We start from the raw sequence: 7,838 nt of genomic DNA, 5'->3' as shown, positions 1-7,838 counted from the left end.
CTTGATCTCTGTATCTGGCTGTGGCTCAGAACCTGTCTGAACTCTGAAATTCCAGAGAGCCTGGAGCCCTGTTCTACCTTGGGTCCCTGTAAGCTCTCTGAGCCTTGAAAAAAACCAGAATTGGCTCAGCATTGCCAGGTGTCATGGGTAATACTGAGTTGTTTTATAACTCTCCAGAAGGCTAAGAGAGAAAATAAGTAGATCTGAAATAGATGTCATTCCAGCTGCTCACTGAAAAGTGTTTTGTAACACTTTCCTCAACACTGTGTAAATATGAAATCCTTCTGCCAGTAACCCTTAGAGGGAACTAAGGATTCTTACCCGCAGAGGAGTACATTGAGGCACGGAGGAGTGAGATGTCTGGAGCAGGGCAGTGCTGGAGGAGGAATCAGCAGCCTTCCTCCATCTACCTGCTCTGAGCACCCCATGTATGCGCTCTACCTTCTGGGCCTCTGTGGAAACACAGTTTTTGATTAGGCTGGATTTAAAGCAGCTTGATCATCTTTTGCCTGTGGCAAAGCTCAGGGCAGCTCTGTCTCTATTCGTCTGCATGGCAGCAGCTTCCCAGAGCCATGGATGGGCACTCTGGTGCCCGGGGTTGGGGTGATGGGCTGGCACGGTACAGCAGTGAGACAGCCGGGCTTTGCTGCTCCACTTCAGCATTATAACAGCACAGAAGGTGCTGCTTGCTGCTTCTAGACCTTCCATTCTGCTCTGGCAGAAGCATATGGGTGATCTGAATCTTGATTTATAGGATGGACTTCAGCAAAGTCCATTTTAAAGGCTGTAGTTCAACTCACTTATTTAAGTCAGCCAGAATTTTGTGAATTTTCTCATTTCTACACTGTCTCAGTTGAAAATTTATCAGCAAATTCAGTCAACCTTTTTGTTCTTGTATTAGAATGTACTGATTGTGCTTTCATAAATTACAGCATGTGCTGCTTCACCGAGGTGAAAGTGTAGCAATGTTCTTTTTCAGGACTAATGCTTGGGCAATAATAATTTGTCGCTAGGCAATATTAAAATTTTCCTACAATCCTCTCTCTGCCTTATCTTTCTCACGAAGGCCTCTTTTGCCAGTGCTTTATTCTGCCTTTTCCCCCACCACTTCACACATGTACCTTTCAGCATCTGCATTTGGCCAGGCTGATATGAGGGTTAGGGACTGAGCCCTGGAGCACCCCACTGCCCGGCCATGCCGGGATGCTTCGGATACACTGGACAGGGTGAGATGTCAGGATCCAGCTGGGTTGATGGTGCTGCAGGGCTGTCTGCTGGGCCCATCAGCCATGCAGGCTGACACAGCTAATCCTCTTGCTGTCAGGGACAGCTGTCAGACTGTTCTGGCTTTTTGGTCACTGCCAGCCCAGGCCAGATTTAAGCTGATGTCCTGTGGATGGCCTTGGATACCTCATCATCGCTCCTGCGAGGCACTTTCTCTTTGGTTTTTTATATTGGAGTTTATTCTGCCAGGTTGGCAGTGCTGGTGCTGGCTATAACTAGGAGGTAGTTTGAACCTGGAGAGCTGGGAGGCTGAGCCAACCTGCTCAACATATTTTAATCTTCAGGCTTTAATCAGAGCCCAGGGTCTGCACTGATGCCTGTAAAATACAAACAGAAGGGTGTGTTCAGCAGTAACTCCAAACCACATCCCTGCTTTTTCTAGTTCTGGCTGCAAAGGTCACGAAGCACTCAGATGAAGGCTACTTCTAATTATTGCCCCATTTGCAAAAAAAAAAAAAAAAAAAAAAACAACAAAAAAAACCCATAGTGCAGTCATCCATGAAGAAGTGAAGGGAGGGAAATATGTCTTATATAAGCAGCACCTTTGGGGATTTGCTTGACTTTGTGTGTGCATATGTATGTGTAACATTTGGTGGAAAATGCTCTTTCTGTTGGAATGGATATTATTCATGAATATGGTTCCAGTTAAGTTAATTGCTTTTGACTTTAAAAAAAGAAGAGAAATTTCTAGTAAGCTGAAATACCTTACTTAGGCATCTTTGAAATTAGGTGTTTCAAATTCTCGTTTAAAAAGAAAAAATTTGCATGATCATCAATCTGTTGTATTTTTTAAGAAAAAGGATTTGAGGGGAGGTAGAAGAAACTAAACAAAAAAAAGAAAGCAGCTGACCTAAAACTAAATTTGTCAGATATTCTAAATTTGGCCACCTGACTGAATGAATCTGACTTTCACAAAGCCCCTTCTCAGAAGAGTGAATTGCCATCTAGCCAGTCAGGGTGAGCCTTTCGCTCAAAAGCTGCTTGATGGAGAAGCCTCTGCATAGCACACGGAGGAAAGTAGGCCAATCTTTGTCCTTTAGAGAGGCACCTGAAGCTGTGTAATCATTGAGGATTAAAATCTTCTGGGACTCTCGCCTCCAAGATGGACAGATGGCAACTTCATGTAACAATGAAGGCATCCTTGCAAAATAAATGAAAGACAATGAGTCACTTCATACATATCAGAAGACCCTCTTGCAGACAGCAAGTGTTGGGGATTTGAAAGGGATCAAATAAGCTCTTAAGCTATATTTTTTCCAAGGCATATGGAGGGTAGAATTTAGAGCTGAGCAAATAATAGAAGTGTTGGGGTTTTTTGTTCTACAACTGAATGAAAAAAATCAGAATAAGAAATTACAAATTGGATTGAATGCTAGTTTATCACCAAAACAAGACTTAAAAAATAATTACCTATTCCCAACAGATCCCATCTTCCTTTCAGCCATTTAACAAGCCACACTAAGTAATGGTCCGTTAAGAAAACACTGTTAATACCTCTGTTTAATTGTGATACAGTGATTACACTGTTGGCTCAGGATGTGGGATACCAACACTGAATTCCCCATTTTACAGAGGGGTCTTTCTGTGCACTTTTCCTAGACAGGGCTCATACCCATGTGTGTGCCCTGGAGCTTGCTCTGCTGACATTATTATATTTATTTTTATTTCCAAGCAGATGCTGGATTTTGAGCCTCAGCTGGATTTTGAGCAGCACTCCACAGCCTCAGCAGGAGTGCAGTCCTGGGGTGACAAGGAGGAGTTCTGGTCCCTCCTGGTGGTGGTAGGCAAGTCTGGAATACCAGGGGTAGTGATGACTCTGAGAGCAGGTTGGAGACTTCAGCCACATGGCACTGCAGCCAAACACATTCCAGCTCCACTTGAGCTTTGAACTGAAGCCTTCCTAGGATATTTGGAAATGCTGTCAGAAGCACAGAGGCTTCCCACCTGTATGCATATATTTGCTTTCCTTCTGGCTTTCAGAGTCAACATTATCATGCCCAGAACTTGCCTGGAAAAGCAGCCGTGCACTCCATCAAGTGCCACAACTTTGTTCCTCTGTAACATTTTTCCTTCACCCTTTTCCAGCCCAGCCCAAAGTGCTGGTACCAAAACTGCTTTTGTTTCACATTGCTCTGATCACACCAGACCTGTTAATTCCTTTACATACCCAGAGGTGTGTGCATCAGGTTCACTGAGTCCTTTCTGAGTGTTTTCTGTAAGCAATTTCACTCCACTGTCATACCTGGTCCTCACAGCACTAGTTCAGCCCCAGAAACCTTCCTCACTCTGGCCTTTGTGTTACTTCATACTATTTGCCAGGCCCTGCTCATGCCACATCTCCTGCTCACATCCATCTTATTCTCTTCCAGAGTATGTGGCCACATTGCCCCCAGTGCCATCTTTTAGCATGGTTAAGGAGTCTTCTTACACTGCTCTTGCCACAGGAAGCCTTAAGCAAGTCACTTCCCAGAGGCCAGGCCCTTCCTGGGATTTGCCAGGTGCATGGCAGGGCTGGCAGAAAAATTTTGATACGTATTTATTTCAAACCTCTACTCATTGTCTCTGCACTCATCAGTGCAGTGTTTCACTGACTTCCCACTTGGAAGTAGTGAGGGAGCAACTTCTCTCTGCATTTCTTCCCTTCTCTGCTCCTGATTGTTCAGCCTACAAACTGGCTGGGACTGGTGTTGTTTCCCATCACTTCTTAGCACAGGCTCTGGCACAAAGGGACTCTGATCTCCATAGATCTAAGGCCTGCTGTACCAATAGCTAATTAAAGTTTCTTCCATATTTAGGACCCTAATCATCCCTTTACTGGCAGCTCAGTGAAATCGCAGTGACTGGAAATCAGACTCAGTGATACTAGAAAGTAACCGACCAGACTGAACACATCAAACGTTTTCTGACCTGTTTCACTTTGTCTCCCTTATCTGAACCACACGGGTGGAATTTAGCACCTCTATTTTTAAACCTTTAACTTCGGCGTTGACCTCTTTACTGCAGTCACCCTATGTTCCCTTTGCAGTCAAAGAAGAGAGAGGCACTTCTGGGGTGCAGTTTGCATGGCCTACTTTTGGGGTCTCCTTTAGGGCAAGATGAAGGGGACCCCGGAAATGCCTGCTTCTTCTATTCACTGACTATGAACGAAGTCTTTATAGTCGTGCCACATGATGCAGTGTCAATCAGAAGTTAATCTAAATGCTCTGAGTTGCCCTTTAGACACCTTTGTGCACACTATTAGCTCTAAATAAGCTGATTATTTATAGCATATAGATTTTTGAGTGTTACACAGGTTCTGTATTTATATACATATGATACCAAATCCATGCATTTGTCTATCACTAGGAAGTTAATCAAGCAGCTCTAGTTATCACTGTGACACTTTTCTTACCGTTTCTCGGATGAGAACTCTACCTTCCAGCAATTCAAACCAGTATAGATACTAAAGGAGAGTGTATGTGGTATGGATTTGCAAGGCCCGTGTCCTTGGTGATCCTTTGCCTTTCTGACAGTAATTCCAGTGCTAGCCACAAAGCCAGAGCCACACTCTGGGGGGTCTGGCTGGGGTTATTTCTTTGTGTCTTATAGGACTGCATGGCAGCTTGCAGGGGAGTTTGGCTGGCACTACTGAGTAATAGTAGCATACCCCCTGATTCAATTCCTTGCTTTCACAAAGTGAAGTTTTTGAGAACAAGGACTTGGTGTGTCAGTGTGAGAAGCCAGGCTGTTCCCACTTTTTTTTGCTGCAGCTGACCAAAATTAGGTCTGTAATTTTAAAACTTACATTTGAATCTACATGTGGGTCACTTGATGCTGAGACCCACCATACGCAAAATTAATAACCCATCATTGCCACTGGATCTACCTGATGGATGTTATTAGCCACCCACTACATTTCCATTGAAAAATGGAACTGGTAGTTAGGGAAAAGGATGTTTTAAAAGCACTCAAAATGCTATAGCCTCTGAACTAACTTTGCTGCTGTGTTTAATGCAGGAGATGAGAGGATTTTTGGGGAGGCAGACCACATATGCCTTCTTATAGATGCCTAAACAATAGCTCTGAAGAAAGTTTTCATTTTGTAATTCAAATCACTCTGTAGGAAGTAATTATGTGACTTATTTTTTACCCAGTATGCTCCTGAGAGCTGGTATCAGTCACAGCAGGATCGATGCACAGATGAGGGCACACATGTTACCATACATATGAACTACATGCATGTCCTAGGACTATGTTCTGACATCACTAATTTGTTTAACCTGCCTACAAGGTAAGATAAAAAAATGGAAGAAAGTAACCTGCTGATATCACTTTTCAGCAACAGTAAGTCATTTGGTCTTGAGCACAAATATTGCAATAAAACCTCTTGATATAAACACCATTTTGTGAAAGACAATGCCATTTATTTCCTTGAATTGGAATGCTAATTAAATCTGTCACTCGTTCTTCTGCCAAAGTTCTGCTCCTACATCTGTGGGCAAAACTATATTTAAATACCCTTCAGAGTCAGTAGTATTTTGTTGATTTGATTTATGAAGGGAGCATAACCAGGAAAAATGTATTCTGTTATCTTCTCACCTAGGAAAACAATCTGATAAGCAGATTCTTAAGTGGAGACATCTTTCGGTAATGGGTTTAACTCTTTGTGTGGCAAATGAAAGTATTATGAATAATACCTTAACGTTTCAGTGTCTCTTTACAGTGATAAACTGCCTTAAAAATCCATAGCAAAATATTTTTCCTTTCTTCCTAAGAGGCATTGTAGCTGGTTTTTTTTATGCTCAATGGAGCCTGCAGAAGTTATCCTTTGTGTGCAGCAAACCTGGCACTCTTATGTACCTTTCAAAGAAAATGGGCCCAGCTGTATTGCATTTCTTTTGGAAAGCCCCAGAGATCAGTATTCTCTTTCTAGCTCAAAAGGAGCCCAGGCCATCAATCAATATCCCACTGCATTTAAGAAGTGAGTTTCCCTGAAGGAAGAGGACTTGATAGGCTTATTTGCATTTCCCCTTCCTATACATCTGGCTTCATGCAAAGTCTCTGAAAGATGAATTGTAGGTACTTCTACCTCAATCACGCTGCAATACTGAACTGCAGCAATGCCTGCGCTGAGGCAGCTCCCAGACAGGGCACTCCCAAGCTTTCCACGGGGTCCAAAAACTGTGGACCAGGTCCCATCTTCTCCCTGTGGCAACACACTGTGACATGAAGCATCTTGCAGGGTGGCAAGGGACTGGGTAACTTTTCCTGGACAAGCAAAGGGGCACAGGGCATCCACACAATGACACCTGTTCTGTGAGTAGAACAGTTGCAGCAACAAGATGTTAATGAAGGTGCATCTTGGAGGTCCCAGACATTGTGGCCCCTGTTGGTATTGTCAGGACCCCAACACGTTCAAGAAGGTGTTTGTTCTATCACCATTGCACTAAGCTATTCACGGGGTTAAACTCACAGGTTCTCACTGAGCTGTTTGTTTATAGAAAGGTTACTCCCATCCTGGGAGCTCATCTGGTGTTACGGGGGCTTTCTGGCTTGTACATGCACTTTGTAGCTTACAACTGTGAGCAAAGTATGTGCAGCTGGGGACTGAGGCTGGCCAAGGTCCCAGTGTCTCTCCTGTATTTAGGATCTTCAGAATTCTGTGGGATTCTGTTGGGTCAATACAGGCTGGATGTCCCCAGTGCAGCCCAAGTGTCTGGCACACTGTGACTGCTCCTCAGACCTTTCCTCCTGACCCAGGCCCCCGTCAGAGGCCCTTTTCTGCGACAAGGCAGTGGGGATCCCAGGGCCACCATGGGTCCCTCTGTAGCTCCCAATGCAGCAAGGCGGGCTGTGGGTGGGGTGGGCTGAGCTGAGGGAAGGCACACAGGCAGAAACCCCAAACACAGCAGTGCTTTGCAACATTATTTCATGCTTGGAAGCAGTATTTCACCCTTACAGCAGAACGTGTGTTTGCATGAGAGCCCTGAACGGCACTTTCCAGAGCAGTGGGGAGCTGGTGCCAGCAGCCTGCCATGAGAGGTTGTGATACAGATGCAAGACCCTCACTGCAGCTTAGAATATTCCTGATACGTAAATTGAAAAGGTCTAATTTTTCAGGACAATGAAAGCACACGTGTCAGGTCATGCTATTTGGGATTTGCACAGAGCCACAGCAGCTCTACAGTGGATGTAAAGGGCTCTTCAGCATCTCTAATTGATGCTCAGCTTCCTCCTCACTCCAGCTACCAGAGGATGGGGAGGCTCAGCTGCACTAGGTAAAATCTTTATGCTGAAAACCTATAGCAGATGTTTGAGGGCAGCTCCAGAGATTTCACACTGCTCAGAGACCCGGGCATCTTGCAGCATTAAGTCAGAATTATGGACCCTTAATGACCTCAAGACAGGGTCCTCAGAGCAAAGGTCTGCCGTGATGGCAAGTGTGACTATTGTCCTTAGATGGCCATCAGCAATGCAGACAATGGATCTGTGTGTCTGGCTAACAGCTGTTATCATGTATGGGGTCAATATGTGCCTGCCATGGCCCCGTATTTTAAGAAGGACGAGAGGTGCAG

Source organism: Motacilla alba, chromosome 1A (assembly GCF_015832195.1).
Source record: "Motacilla alba alba isolate MOTALB_02 chromosome 1A, Motacilla_alba_V1.0_pri, whole genome shotgun sequence".
NCBI lineage: Eukaryota > Metazoa > Chordata > Aves > Passeriformes > Motacillidae > Motacilla > Motacilla alba.
This window is presented reverse-complemented; position numbering follows the sequence as displayed.